This window comes from Meles meles, chromosome 12 (genome assembly GCF_922984935.1).
Source record: "Meles meles chromosome 12, mMelMel3.1 paternal haplotype, whole genome shotgun sequence".
In the NCBI taxonomy this organism is placed as follows: Eukaryota; Metazoa; Chordata; class Mammalia; order Carnivora; family Mustelidae; genus Meles; species Meles meles.
The window spans coordinates 8,830,363-8,846,483 of record NC_060077.1 but is presented as its reverse complement, the minus strand read 5'-3'; the positions used below and the strand labels follow the sequence as shown (position 1 = coordinate 8,846,483).

The 16,121-nt window shown below is 46.6% G+C and overlaps 1 pseudogene; it reads left to right on the top strand.

Moving 5' to 3' along the window:
• The first annotated feature begins 506 nt into the window (after positions 1-506).
• Positions 507-15,506, top strand: LOC123954374 (annotated as a pseudogene).
• Positions 15,507-16,121: the final 615 nt, after the last annotated feature.

The following is a 16,121-nucleotide window of genomic DNA, read 5'->3' as shown; positions in this document are numbered from 1 at the left end:
GGTCATGATGGTGGTGGTGATGCCCTTACCCCTCTCCGCTTCTAGGCACGCGGACGGACATGTTTCTACTCCAGCCGTCAGGCTGTTCCAGTAGCTTGTTCCAGACACTGAAGTTCTTTGAAGCAGAAGAATTTATTTCAGTTCCACTTTTGCCCACAGAGTCTGAAAACGCTCGTGATCAGCCTTCCAATAGCCTGTTTCCTCTGTCCTGGGAAGCTGGGCGGTTCCCAGGTGGGAAGGGCTAGAGACGGGGGTGAGAACTGTGAGGATAGAAACACACACACACACACACACACACACACACACACACACACGCCTACGCATGCGCACAGAGAACTGCGAGGATAGAAACACACACACACACACACACACACACACGCCTACGCATGCGCACAGAGAACTGCGAGGATAGAAACACACACACGCGCGTACACACACGCCGACGCATGCGCACGGAGAACTGCGAGGATAGAAACACACACACGCGCGTACACACACGCCGACGCATGCGCACGGAGAACTGTGAGGATAGAAACACACACACACACACACACACACACACACACACACACGCCTACGCATGCGCACGGAGAACTGAGAGGATAGAAACACACACGTACGTACACACACACCTACGCATGCGCACGGAGAACTGCAAGGATAGAAACACACACGCGCGCGTGCACACACACACGCACACACACACGCCTACGCATGCGCACGGAGAACTGCGAGGATAGAAACACACACACACGCCTATGCATGCGCACGTGTGTCCACACGTGAATAAAATAAAGAGAATAAAAATAAAGAGCTTTTAAAACAAACAAACAAAAGATGTTTTACTTCTTAGATCAATGGTTTTTTCATTTAATCTACCCCATTAGAGGGTTAGAAAGACATCAACATTGGAGTGTTTTTCTTGTCTTTGAAAAATACATTCTTATGTTTATTTCCCGTTTAAAAATTAACATACGCTCATTGTAATGAGTTAAAACATACAGAAAGGCATTGTGGAGAGAAAGGCCTAAGAATTTTTAAATCCCCTATCTTCTCCTACCCACTGCCCCCAAACCACTGCAGCTGGCAGTTTGTGGAATGTTCTAGAAGAGAGATGAGACAGTGTAGACAGAGGGTGGGTGAGGATTTAAACAAGATGAACACTGAGGGGATAGAATGTTGAGACAGAGCATTCTATCTCTTGTACAGAATCTTATTGAGATTCTGTACAATCTCAATAAAGATGGAAGAGGAAGAATATTACAGTTACACTGGACAAAAAAGACTGAGAGCCCCACGCGGGGCTCAATCCCAGGACCCTGGGATCCCAGCCCCACATCAGGCTCCCTGCTCAGGGGGGCATCTGCTTCTCTGACTCCCAGTCTCCCTGCTTGTGTTCCCTCTCTCGCTGTCTCTCTGTTAAATGAAGAAATTAAATAATTTTTTCTAAAATGTCCATCTTTAACATAAAGGGTTCGATGATCATTTTGACAAACTTTCTACTTCGGAGCAATTTGAGATACGCAGAAGAGTTGCCAAGACAGGGCAGCGTTCTGGTGTACCGTTTGCCTGGCTTGTCCTCGTAGCAGCCTCGTACATCACCGTGGAACGTTTGTTGAAACTGAGGAATGAATATCGGTACAATCCTGGTATGCACACCATGGGCTTGATTCAGATTCCCCCAGTTGTTCCCTTAATGCCCTTTTACTGTCCTAAAATCCAATCCAGGATAAGATACGGCATTTATGGAGTCCGTGAACATTTTGACATCTCTTGGTAGCACTTATCGGCTCTCTGCTATACCCCACATCTGACGTATCTTCTAATTCCCATTCCATGGATGAAGGTGAGACAGGAAGGCATTGTCTTTAATGGTGAAGGACAGGAAACAGCATAATTGCTCCACAAGGGATGATTTGATTTCTAAATATGCTGCGTTACATGGTCACCTAAAATGATGCTGAGAAAGCATATTCATTGACAAGGCAAGAATTAATATATCATTGGAGAGATAGCAGAAATTACAAGGCAGTATTACGCACGATTTCACTTTTTTTTTTTTTTTTTAGAAACATGCTTTTAAAAAAAAGTGGGGCAGGCTCTGGGAAACAGTATGAAGTTTCCTCAAAATCTGAAAATAGAGCTGCCTTATGACTACTGGGTATTTACCCTGATGATACAAACGTAGTGATCCGAAGGGGCACATGCATCCCAATGTTTATAGCAGCAATGTCCACAATAGCCAAACTAAGGAAAGAGCCCAGATGTCCAGCAACAGATGAATGGATAAAGAAGATGTGGTGTTTACACACACACACACACACACACACAATGGAATACTACTCAGCCATCAAAAATATAATATCTTGCCATTTGCAACAACATGGGTGGAACTAGAGGGTATTATGCTGAGTGAAATAAGTCAATCAGAGAAAGAGAGTTATCATATGATTTCCCTCCCATGTGGAATTTAAGAAACAAAACAGAGGAACATAGGGGAAAGGAGGGAAAAATAAAACAAGACAAAACCAGAGAGGGAGACAAACCATAAGAGACCCTTAATCCTAGGGAACAAACAGGATTGCTGGAGGGAGGTGGGAGGAGATGGGGTAATTGGGGGCTGGGCATGAAGGAGGGCACTCCTTCATCATGACATGATGTCATGAGCACTGGGTGGTATATAAGAATGATGAGTCCCTGAACTCTACCTCTGAAACGAATAATACACTATATGTTAATTAATTGTATTTGAATTAAAAATATGATTTAAAAATGGGGCAGATTCAGCTCAGGTCATGGTCCCAGGGTCCTGGGATCGAGCCCCGCATCAGGCTCTCTGCTCGGCAGGGAGCCTGCTTCCTCCTCTCTCTCTCTGCCTGCCTCTCTGCCTGCTTGGGATCTCTGCCTGTCGGGTAAATAAATAAAATCTTTAAAAAAAAATGGGGCAGAAAACTCACCCCAAATTGACCTGTGTTGTACTTGGATCAGTGCAATGACAAGCGGTTTTATTTTTTACTCAATTCTTTCCTATTTTTTTTCTTGTGTCCATGGCATAAATACACTGTCTACTGTTTTAAAACTGGAAAGCAAGAACTGGAAATGCACAGCAAGTTAGAGACAGTGCCTAAGAGCGGCGGCCCAATGCTCTCTGTTTGTAAGATCAGTTCATTGCTCGGGCGCCTGGGTGGCTCAGTGGTTTAAGCCGCTGCCTTTGGCTCAGGTCATGATCTCGGGGTCCTGGGATCGAGTCCTGCGTCGGGCTCTCTGCTCTGCAGGGAGCCTGCTTCCCTCTCACTCTCTCTGCCTGCATCTCTGTCTACTTGTGATCTCTCTCTGTCAAATAAATAAATAAAATCTTTAAAAAAAAAAAATCAGTTCATTGCTCGCTGAGCAGGGGATGTTTTGAGCAATAAAAAGCTTCCAGTGAGAACTGTTCTTTTAAGAAGCTCTGGACTAGGGGCACCTGGGTGGCTCAGTGGGTTAAAGCCTCTGCCTTTGTCTCAGGTCATGATCTTGGTCCTGGGATCTAGCCCTGCATGGGGCTCTCTGCTCAGCGGGGAGCCTGCTTCCCTTCCTCTCTCTCTCTCTCTCTCTCTGCTTCCCTCTCTGCCTGTTGGTGATCTCTATCTGTCAAATAAATTTTTTAAAAACTTTAAAAAAAAAAAAAGAAGCAGCAGCTCTGGACGATTTGACAATGGCTTTCAAATTCGCCTTCCTGGACATTCCAAGGAAGGGAAAGGGGGAAGTAAGGGACGGAGATCGTAAGCCAGACCCAGAGGCAGAGCTGGAAGGCACGGAGGAAGGGGGTGGAGTCTAGACAACACGGAAGGAGGGACTGGGGAGCAAAATTCCTGCCTTGGGGAGAAATATCCATCTCCCCCGACCCCCAGCGCTCCATTTAAACCATAATTCATGTCCCAACAGGCAACATTTCCAAGAAATACGCAGGAAGGTGTAATAAAGTGCATATTAATTAACTTGACTTTCAGACACCTTCCCTTTTCCCTATGTATCATCTGTCTGAGCGTTTGCACAATTCCGGGCTGAACTGTCTGTGCACAGAGCCTTCTTAGATGCTCAGGACAATGACTTCGCAGGACCCCCGGCACATCCATGCTCCTGGAAAGCTCCTGCTTTCTTTTCGTTATTTATACTTTGCTCAGTAATTCTCTCAAGTGATTAACCCCAAACCCTGGCCTTTGTCTATGAAAAGAAAATGTCTATTTTTCTATCTGAAATTAAAAGCAGTCTTTTTCCCCCCTGGCTGGGGAGGCAAGACACAGAGGGCATCTCTATCTCTAATGAGGCAGCTTTGCTTTAAGGAACAGGACATGGGGACTTGAGAGAAAAGAAAAGCAGGCAATAGAAATAAAGAAGAAGGAAAATCAAAGGCGCCCTTACAGAGATAACCAAGGACGGTTTTCCTCATACGTCTGAAACAGGCAGACCTCCCGAGCTCTTCCTCAGGAATAAATTCTCTCTCCTTCTCGCTCTCTCTTTTCTCTCCAGAGATCGGATAAAATTATGACTGTAAGAATCAGGGGTTGGGGCACCTGGGTGGCTCAGTGGGTTAAAGCCTCTGCCTTCGGCTCAGGTCATGATCCCAGGGTCCTGGGATCGAGCCCTGCATCGGGCTCTCTGCTCAGCAGGGAGCCTGCTTCCTCCTCTCCCTCTCTGCCTGCCTCTCTGCCTACTTGTGATCTCTGTCTGTCATTAAATAAATAAAATCTTAAAAAAAAAAGAATCAGGGGTTTGCTTCACCACGAAATGGGAACAACCATATGAATTATGAATTTCAGTATACAGATTACACTTATCTATGTTTCAGCCTCGGTCTTCGAACCTTCTAGCTTCATTCTCACCTTTGTGAATGGTTGTCAAAAGAGTCTCTCGAAGCAGAGGAAACCTTGGCTTAAATGAAATTTCTCAAACGAGACCAGCATATGCGGTAGCGAAAGCAAAAGCTTCTGGAATGCCACTCAGGGATAAGAAGGAACAAATCCTCACTCTGTAGAACCTGGATAGAGCACAACGGAATTCTGCGGAGTGAAAAAAGCCCGCCTCAGAAGGTTCTGGATTGCATGAGTCCATTGACATCACGTTCCTGAAATGACAAAATCATAGAGATGGAGAAGAGATTGGTGTTGCCAGGGGTTAGGGTACTGTCATTGTGCAAGATGGTGCCACTGGGGGAAACTGGGTGGAGAGATACTGTGTTCTTTCTTGCAACAGTAGGTGACTATACAATCTCTTTAAACCTTTTGAAAAACAGAGCTGTTTTAGGATCTGGAGAGAGATGACTTCTTCCCCACTCCTGTCCCTTCTGGAGCAAACCCTACAGAAGCCAGTGGGGACGCCGCAGGTCATGCCCAGAGACGGCTGCCAAGGATGAGCTCAAGCCAAGAGACCGTGATGACTCACTCAGGGTGAACAGTGAGTGGGTAGCAGCCTCATCTCACACCTCCGGATGGTCGGCCTGAGCCCTTTTCCCCTAAATCCCAATGATTTCGTTGTTGCTGAGCATTTGCGTAAAGACCGACTTTGCTAACTGCATGGGAGGAATTTAAAATAATTCACGCTGTTGGCTAACAGTGTCTCATAAAACCCACCAGGGAAGATAATCCTTTCTTGACATTTCACAGGTGAAGAAACTAGAACATAGAGGGTTGAAGTAATCTGCCCATGGGGATAATTAGCCAATGGTGCCACAGAGCCTGGAACCCACATGGACTGGCCCAGCAGGACCCCTCATGCGGGACTGAGCCCACAGTGCCCACACAGGCTCTGTGGGTCTGTACGTGCAAGTGTGGGCATGTGTGTGTCTTTCAGAAGAGAAGCCGGCTTGTTTGCTCAGGTCTCGGTGGAAACAAGATTTGGGTTTAAAGCTTAGCAGCTCTGCCGGTACTGTGCGCCTCTCCTCTCCTCTCCCCTGTAGGTATTCAGTGTGCTCAGGAGTCTCCCCTTTTACCACTGGGGAACCCCAAAGCGACAGCACCTTGGCAGCCCCGCCAGAAGTCTCCAGTAACTGCAGCCCAGTTAGGCCTGACACGAAGGGAGGGAAGTCCCAAAGTCGGGTAGCTCAGCCTTCCAGGGCTGGCCTCAGGCCAACGACACAAGGACCATGTTCGTAGTCCCGTCCTTGTCTCCTACCTCGGCTTCCGCCTTCAAGAGATGCTTCATTAGCTTCCTGTCTCAGCCTTTTTTTTTTTTTTAACTGTCCATCAAAATTGCTGTATTTGCATTGCCTCTTCCTGCCCTTGGAATCTGTACTTAGCTGTCTCCTCTGAATAGACCCAGGTTTCCCCATCAGAATCAACGATTTCTTGGTGATGTCATCTGTGGGTACCGAAGGATTCCCTCCCGCTTTTCAGTGTGATGACTTTCTGAGGACTCTAAGAAGACCCCGCGCTTGTGCCTGTCTCCCGAAAGTCCTCCTTGGGTTAGCAGCACCGAAGTTGGGAGAAATAGAGCAGGCAACCTGCTTATCCACACTTACCATTTTTTTCCTTTTTTTACAAAAATTGTAGTGTATATTTTGCAGCCCGGTTGTTTTGCTGAATGAATTGTGGACTTTTTTTTTTTTTTCAGCATCGTTTGGATGGCTACCGTACCGATTTGAAGAGGGTCCTCCAAAAATTCATGTCCAACCCCGAACCTGAAGGTGACCTTCTTTGGAAATAGTTATCTCCGCAGCAGGAAGCAAGTTGCTTTGGGATCAGATTAGAATTAGCGAGGAGCCTAAGTCCGATGACTGGGGTTCTTCTAAGAAGGAACTTCGGACAGAAACACTGAGGGGAGAAGGTCATGCGAAGACAAAGGAATATCTGAGTAACATGCCTGGATGGCTTTCCTGGAGAGAGATTATTAAGAGTCTGTGTGTGACTTTAGTTAAGTGATGGTGTTAATCTACTACGATTGCACATCAGATTAAATGCACACTGTTCCTCTGCAAGATTTCTTCATAATTCTTCTAGGTTGCGGAGCAGCCCGGAGGAAAAGATTAAGAGTGCCTTCACGCAAGAATAGAAGTGGGGATTGCCACATTGAGTCATGTCATCAGACACGTGATTGAAGGCTGGACTCCAGTGGTCCCAGTTGCCTTGCAAATGTCTGAACAGATTCAGGCAAATGTCAAAACCTACCACAGCGCCCAGTGCACGTGGGAGAAGGGGGTCAACATTGCCAGCCGTCAGGGAAATGCAAATCAGAACCAAAAGGAGATATCATCCCACACTTGTTAGAATGACTGTCACCAAAAAGACAAGAGACAGCGAGTGTTGGGGAGGGCGACACCTGTGACAGGCGAAGGCGAGGGATGGTTTCGGGCAGGGAAGGCTTCAGTGGTGATGCAGATCAGGCAGCTGTGAAAAGAAAGGTAGGAGGAAGCAGAGACAGGGGGGAAGCCTCAGGCTCCGGCAATGCAGGGCTTCAGCCAACCCAATGGGGAGCTCCCGAGCAAAGAACTCTGGCTGCAGAGTCCTGCGCTGGGAGGCAGGGGCTATGCCCTAGCATGGGGGCCATGCTCCTTCGCTGACTGGGGGCTCCCTGGGACGAGTGTGTCCTCAGCCCCGAAGCTCCCACAGACCCCACAGGTGTTGCAGGTGGAGGCTGCCAGCTGACTGCTCTTCTCACAGCCAAGCAGCTAGCTCTTTCCTGAAGGTCAAGAACCCTGTGGTTGCCCCATGTTACTTGGGTGTTTAGCCTGGACCAGGCACCGCTCAGGGCGCTTTGGATCTTGGATCTCTGCCAGCTCGTCTAATTCTCACGACAATCCTGCAAAGCAGTTAGGAAACAGAGGCACAGTGACACAGATTTGTCAACTGTGTTGCTCAAGTGGGGAGCACCCGTAGGAGGGCCCGAAGGAGATCCGATGGCCCCATCTGAGCTCTTTCTGCCACTGGGGGCCTTGAGCACGCCAGGTGCTATGGGCTGAATGGTGTCTCCCAGAATTCACGGGTTCAAGTCCTAACCCCTAGGACCTCAGCAGGTGACTGGATTTGGAGATAATATCCCTAAAGCGGGGATTAAATGAAAATGAGGTCACTAGCTCAGGCCCTCATCTGATATGATTTGTGTCCTTATAAGAAAAAGAGATTAGGACACACACACATGTAAAAGTCTGTTTTCCTTGACTCTCACACCATGCCACACTCACAGCACAGCTGACACCAGATGTGGGGGTGTTCCCCACCCTGGGCACATCTTGGTGTCCTACAATTCAATATAGACACAAAAGGAAACTAACCCACTGGTTAAGGGCTCAGTCCCATGAGACTGCATTCCCTCCCCCTGCTCCAAAACAGCTTGAGATGCCAATTTTAACTAATAGACCCCCAGGTCACCAGCAACTTCTGTCCAATTCGGTTACACGTCGAAGGTTCCTATGAACCTTCCTGGATTCCCCCCTGGATTCCACATTTGCTAGCACAACTCATAGACCTCTGGAAAACATTGATTTAGGCATACCAGTTTATTATCTCATTAAAGATGTGATAAAAGACTGACTAACAGTCGGCTGAAGAAATACATGGGATGAGATCTGGAAGGATATATTTTTTTTTTAAAGATTTTATTTATTTATTCGACAGAGAGAAATCACAAGTAGACAGAGAGGCAGGCAGAGAGAGAGATAGAGGGAAGCAGGCTCGCTGCTGAGCAGAGAGCCCGATGCGGGACTCGATCCCAGGACCCTGAGATCATGACCTGAGCCGAAGGCAGCAGCTCAACCCACTGAGCCACCCAGGCGCCCAATCTGGAAGGATCTTAAGCTCTGTCCCCAGGGACATGGAATTTGCCACTTTCTCTGAACCTGAGCAGAACCACCCAATCAAGACTCTTTTGAATGAGAATCTAAGAGAATAAATGGTTGTTGTTTTGCGTAGCATAAATATGCAATCGACCGGAAGAGGAATATGAGTGGCTCTTAATACACACTGAAGATTAGCATCAAGAATAATCAAAGAGGAGCCCCTGGGTGGCTCCGTGGGTTAAAGCCTCTGCCTTCAGCTCAGGCATGATCCCAGGCTCCAGGATCAAGCCCCGCATCAGGCTTTCTGCTCAGCGAGGAGCCTGCTTCCTCCTCTCTCTCTGCCTGCCTCTCTAACTACTGGCGTTCTCTCTCTCTCTCTGTCAAACAAATAAATAAAATTTTAAAAAAGAAAAAAAACGAATAATCAAATAAGTTTTGATTAGGATAGCAATGAAATTTTCCCCAAGGATAAAGGTGATGATACTCACTGTTTGCAAGGATATGAGGAAACCGCCGTTCCTACACACTGAAGGTATGATACTTGCATTCCGGAGTCTGGGGATAGCTCATTGTGCATGATTGTAGCGATAGCTAACCAATACAACACCTATTACAGGAACACCGGTCATGTGCCATCATCTTCTAGTCCTTCAGAGATGGACGCTAGACCCAAGCTTGAATAACAAATTAGAGCCCTCTCCTGGGGTTTTTTCAACTTAGAACCAGAGAGAGCAATCATCAGCCTCTCTCCGATGATGAGGTTACCAGGGAGAGCACAGAAGCAGCTGGCAGACAAGTTATACGTTGAAATCTGGCTAAACATAAAAACCAGTGGGCGGAGAGGAATGGTAGTAATCAACTTTGTGATTTTGATGGTCTCTGAAATATATCAGCTTCCGGTCACACCTCCTGCTCAGGACCTGAGTAAAGGCGTCTTCTCCCCTATTGTCTAATTGACTTCAGTAAGTCCTGATTACCATCCCTTGTCCATCTGCCATGCAAATAGACTTCTTCCCAGGTCAGTCCCAACCATTTTCCTGACAACTGCTAGCTGTGATCTTCAAGAGAGGACACACCCACTGCCTATAGGGTAATAATAGGACCATAGTGATAATCTAGTCTATATCTTTCATTACAGAGATGAGGAAACTAAGACCCTAAAATGTAAAGACTTCTTTGAGAAGACACAAAATAAAACGGGCACAAAAGCTGACTCTCTGGAATTTAAAGCATGCCAAGAGGATGTTTGAAACGAATAGAGCACATACATTTCATCTGACCACCTACAAAGTCTTGAGCGAACTCACAAGTCCGAAACTCGGGTTCCCAAAGGGGAACAACAAGGAGATTTAATATGTTGCCTTTGCAAAAGGCCAAGGTTGAAATATTTTTTTTTCACAGCCCAATGATGTTAAAAGTACAAAGAAATGGGCACATTCAAACATCATTGTAAGTGTACACATTGGGACAAATCTCTGTTAGAAAACAATGGGCAAGCCAACAGCTTACCTGCTAAATTCACCCAAGGAGATGATTTTCCAAGTTAAGGACAATGTTACAGGCAAAAATGTTCATTGTTGCATTTTTTTCTTGTCACAGAGAAACATTCGAAACAATCTAAAAATTCATCAGCGAGAACCAAATAAATTACTGATGGCCTACCTTCTCTTCAATGAAATACTACGTGATCATTAGAATCTGCGACTATAGGGAAAAGAGAGGACAGAGACAGAAGCAGGGGGAGGGAGGGAGGAGAGAACAGAATGCTGGAATAATATAACCCTACAAGTCAATAGAGATCCTCTCTTTGGGGTGAACTTTAGGTTGTTAGAATTTTTTTAAAGATTTTATTTACTTATTTGACAAAGAGAGGTCACAAGTAGGCAGAGAGGCAGGCAGAGAAAGATAGAGAAGCAGGCTCCCTGCTGAGCAGAGAGCCCTATGTGGGGCTCGATCCCAGGACCCTGAGATCATGACCTGAGCCGAAGGCAGAGGCTTAACCCACTGAGCCACCCAGGCACCCCTGTTGTTAGAATTATTGTTTACCTGTTTGGTTTGCTTTTCTCTTTCAGAGTTTTCTTTATGCTTTGAATTTGTTTACCTCTGCCCCAAATCTGGGCTACAAAAGATTATTCCAATATAAGCAAACACCTGGTCCTCCCTGTGTCTGCCAAGGATCATAATCTCAGCAGGGAGATCATAAATACCTAATAAAGAAGTCAGGATATATGGTAGTACCCAGCCAAGTTGGCTTTCCTGAGGACCCTGTCTCTGAGAACATCAAAGCCCTTCCCACACATGAGTTCACTCATTCTTAGGCCTTTTGGCTGAAACCTGGCTTGGAGTTTCAGAAGCGGCCAGGGGCACACTGCTTCTTGGGAAATGCTTCCCACTTTTCTACTCCGGTTGTTTTCTCGGTGTGTCCCTTTATGATCCAGTGTGAACACGCCAATTCTCTGGCTGAGGCAAAGTCCACATTTTTTTGTTTTTAGTTGTCCAGATAACAGCATCTCTAGACCACACCAAAGTGTGGGGCTCCGGTCCCTGATGTCAGATCATACGTAGGTCTGGTCTGTTTGTCCCGGTTGGCTGATGACTCTTCTGCTTGGAGCGCTGGGAACTCAGCAGGCAAGGAAACTCAGTTTCTGGCAAAACAGGAAGACTGATCACTTCTTTGGTGAACTAATCCCCCCACCTAAGCATCAGCTATCCCAGGCTTGGAAAGGTTATACCTTCCTTGGAGCCTGGAAGATGAGGCAGGACATCAGCAGACCTGATCTCTTCTGTCCCAGGATCTTCAGTCTCATTGAAAAGCAGACCTTAGCAGTGCCTGGGTGGCTCAGTGGGTTAAAGCCTCTGCCTTCGGCTTAGCTCATGATCCCAGAGTCCTGGGATCAAGCCCCACATCAGGCTCTCTGCTCAGCAGGGAGCCTGCTTCCCTTCCTCTCTCTCTGCCTGCTTCTCTAACTACTTGTGATCTCTCTCTGTCAAATAAATAAATAAAATCTTAGAAACAAACAAACAAACAAAAAATGATCTTCTGACATGAAAAAAAATATCTTCTTATAAAAATATCCAATCATTTCTCAAACATTTGTGCATAAGGGCGCCTGGGTGGCTCAATGGGTTAAGCCTCTGCCTTCTACTCAGTCATGATCTCAGGGTCCTGGGATCGAGCCCTGCATTGGGCTCTCTGCTCAGCGGGGAGCCTTCTTCCTCCCCACCCCTGCCTGCCTCTCTACCTACTTGTGGTCTCTGTCTGTCAAATAAATAGATAAATCTTTTTAAAAAATTGTCTATAAACACAGGCTGCACAACCAAGCACTATAAATAGCATAGACTATATAAAATGTTAAGAATATATGAAAACTGAGAGTCTGTATTGGCTCACTGTTCTGTTTTATATGGGGTTCTTTTTTAGCTTAATATAAATTATTCCTATCAGCCCTTCCAACAACTCCTCCAGGAGGAATGCCTGACCCCAGCCTCTTGTTCCTTCTGATGAGAAAGAGCCACTCTGGGAGACAACCTCTCTGCAGAAAGTGACAGGTCTTAGCCATGTATGTTGGCGGCAGACAAGCAATGAAGATAATTTACAGCATTATTCAAATACCTGAGACTGTCGTATGAAGACCACCGGTCATCATTGTTCTCTTCTCCATACTTACCCCTTCCCAATCCACTCTCAGTACAACCTCATGGGATTAGCAGGAAGACACCAATGGGACCTCTACCAAAGTGTTTGTTGCTCCATAGAAATTCAGAAATAAATAACACAGAGCCTGTCTTCTTGGGAAACTTCCAGACCAGCAGTGGACACAAGTCCCTCGCCAAATTTGCCAGATGCCATGCAGCCAGGATCGATGTGTGTGGGGGGGGGGCTGGGGGAAGAGTGAAGGGAAGGGAAGGGCACTTGGTGTTTATGAGCAGTGTCTCTGGGCTCAGACAGCTTTGAGATCTTGGGTGGGAAACTCAACCTCTCTGTACCTCAGGAAAATAGGGTTATTAATAACACATGATCCCTGTGGGCCCTGGCTGATTATGTGACCCATTACATGGGCAGAGGCATAGGACATGCTTAACACAGCGACAGCCATTATAAGCTCCTATCATTGGTGTGAGAAGTAGTTTTTGAAAGACGAATGGATAAAGAAGATGTAGTATATATATATATACATATATATATATGTATATATATATATATATATATATATATACACACACACAATGGAATACTATGCAACCATCAAAAGAAATGAAATCTTGCCATTTGTGACAATGTGGATGGAAGTAGAGGGTATTATGCTGAGCGAAATAAGTCAATCAGAGAAAGACAACTATCATACGATCTCCCTGATATGAGGAAGTTGAGAAGCAATGTGAGGGGTTTGGGGGGGTAGGAAAGGAATAAATGAAACAAGATGGGATCGGGAGGGAGACAAACCGTAAGAGACTCTTAATCTCACAAAACAAACTGAGGGTTGCTGGGGGTCGGGGGGTCGGGAGAGGGGAATGGGGTTATGGACATTGGGGAGGGTATGTGCTATGGTGAGTGCTGTGAAGTGATTAAACCTGGTGATTCACAGACCTGTACTCCTCGGGCTAATAATACATTATACGTGAATAAAAAAATTAAAAAATTATTTAAAAAAGAGAAGTCATTTTTGAGGTTCCTCAAAAAGTTAAAAAAAGAACTGCCCTAGGATCCAGCAATTCCACTCCTGGGTACTTATCCAAAGAATATAAAAATAGTGATCAGAAGGGGCACCTACACCCCAGTGATTGTAGCAGCAATGCCCACAACGGCCAAATTATGCAAAGAGACCACATGTCCATGGACAGATGAATGGATTAAGAAGACGCATTATATATACACAAAGACTATTACTCAGCCATTAAAAAGAATGAAATCTTGCCATTTGCAAGATGTGGATAGAGCTAGAGTGTGTCGTGCTAAGTGAAATAAGTCCATCCGAGAAAGACAAATACCACATGATCTCACTCCTATGTGGAATTTAAGAAACCAAACAGATGAACATAGGGAAAGGGAAGGAAAAACAAAATAAGATAAAAACAGAGACGGAGGCAAACCATAGCGACTCTTGACTGTAGGGAATAAACTGGTGGTTGCTGGAAAGGGGGAGGATGGGGGATGGGTCGGTTGGGGGATGGGCATTGGGATGACATGTTGTGAATTCTACTCCTGAAACCGATGCTGCACTATATGCTAACTAACTTGAATTTAAGTTTAAGAAAATCAACAGGGCACCTGGGTGGCTCAGTCGGTTGAGCAGCTGCCTTTGGCTCAGGTCAGGATCCCGAAGTCCCGGGATCAAGTCCCGCATTGGGCTCCCAGCTCTATGGGGAGTCTGCTTCTCCCTCTGACCTTCTCCCTTCTCATGCTCTCTCTCACTCTCTCTCTCAAATAAATAAACAAAACCTTTTAAAAAATTAATAATAATAATAATAAGTAAAAAGGAAGTCATTTTAGAAAAGAAGCCCTCTTCTTTTCCTCCAGCAAACCTACCACATAAATATTATATAGACTACATTATATAAACTATATATAAACTTGCTGGGTTTGTAGGTTAAAAACAGTCAAACATCCAAGTGATGTTGTGAAGCAATAAGGATGTATCTGGTTTTCTCCCTGGTTCCTGGCTCAGAGTTCCAAAAGGCCCTGCAGTGTCCTAGTGAGAAGGAGGAGAGGAGTCTCTTCTATTTTTCAGCCCGAACTGAATTTATGCTCATGAGATGACTGGTGTCTGAAGGCCCCTGATGACTTCTGGTTGGGGTTTGGTTGCCCCAGGAAGCGTGTGATCAGAGGATTGGAACTCTCAGCCCCACCCCTGGCCTCCAGGGACAGGAGAAGGTGTGGGGATCCTGTTCATCACCAGGGGCCATGATAATCAATTGTGTCTAAGGCTTCTTCTCCGAGACAACACCAAACGGCCAATGATGCGGGTGCTGCGGGAGGGCCCGGAGGACCCGGGGGCTTCCGTGGAGGTTTTGACTGCGGTATCTGAGGCCACGGCCACCGTCATGGAGCTCACTGAGGCAAAGCCGAAGACAAGGAATGGATCCCCGTCACCAAGCCAGGCCACTTGGTCAAGGGCATGAAGATCAAGTCCCTGGAGGAGATCTACTTCTTCTCCCTGCCCATCAAGGAATCTGAGATCACTGATGTCTTCCTGGGGCATCCCTCAAGGACGAGGTTTTGAAGATCATGCCTGTGCAAAAAGCACACCCGTGTGGGCCAGCAGACCAGGTTCAAGGCATTTGTAGCCATCAGAGATTCCAATGGACACATCAAGTGGCCCTAGGAGGTAGCCACTGCTGTCCTGTCTCGCCAAGCTTTCCAGCATCCTCATGCAGCAAGGTTGCTGGGGGAACAAGATCGGCAAGCCCCACACTGTCCCATGCAAGGTGACCGGCCACTTCGGCTCTGTGCTGGTGCATCTCATCCCCACTCCCAGAGACACTGCCGTTGTCTCAGCCCCTGTGCCCCAGAAGCTACTGATGATGGCTGGTATCAGACGGCTACACCTCGGTCAAGGGCTGCACTGCCATCCTGGGGAACTTTGCCAAGGATACTTTTGATGCCATCTCCAGGACCTACGGCAACCTCACCCCTGACCTGTGCAAGGGGACGGTGTTCACCAAGTCTCCCTATCAGGAACTCACTGACCATCTTGTGAAGACCCACACCAGAGATTCTGTGCAGAGGACCCAGGCTCTGACTGGGGCCACCACGTAGTTTTATACAAGAAAAATAAAGTGTACCAAACTTGTTTAAAAAAAAAAAATTGTGTCTATGTAATGGAACCTCCATAAAAGCGCTACAGCAGGGTTTGATGACTTTGGGCAGGTGAATACATCCCAGGGCTTGGAAGATGGTACATTCCCACTCCACGGGGACAGAAGCTCCTGCGATGGGTCCCTTCTGGACCTCACCCCACATCCTACCTCATCTGGCTGTTCACCTGTATCCATTCTAATACCCTTTACAGTCAGCTAGTGATATTAAGTGGAGTGTTTCCTTGAGTTCTATGAGCCTTTATAGTAAATGCTCCAACCTCAGGAAGGGGGTCTGGGAACCCTCAATTTGCAGCCAAGTCAGACAGAAGTGTGGGTAAACTGGGGACCCCCTACTTGAGACCACGCTTGTGGGACAAAGTCCTTAACCTGTGGGGGCCACGCTAACTCCAGGTAGAGCCAGGATTGAATGAAAAATCACAGGATATCCAGCCGGGGTCCTCAGAGATGCGGAGAATGGCTTGGTGTGGGAAAGCCACGTGTTTCATGTCAGAAGTGTTGCCAGGGGAAAAACCGGGTTTCCGTGAACTCTGCAATTTCATCCAGTTCAACCTGA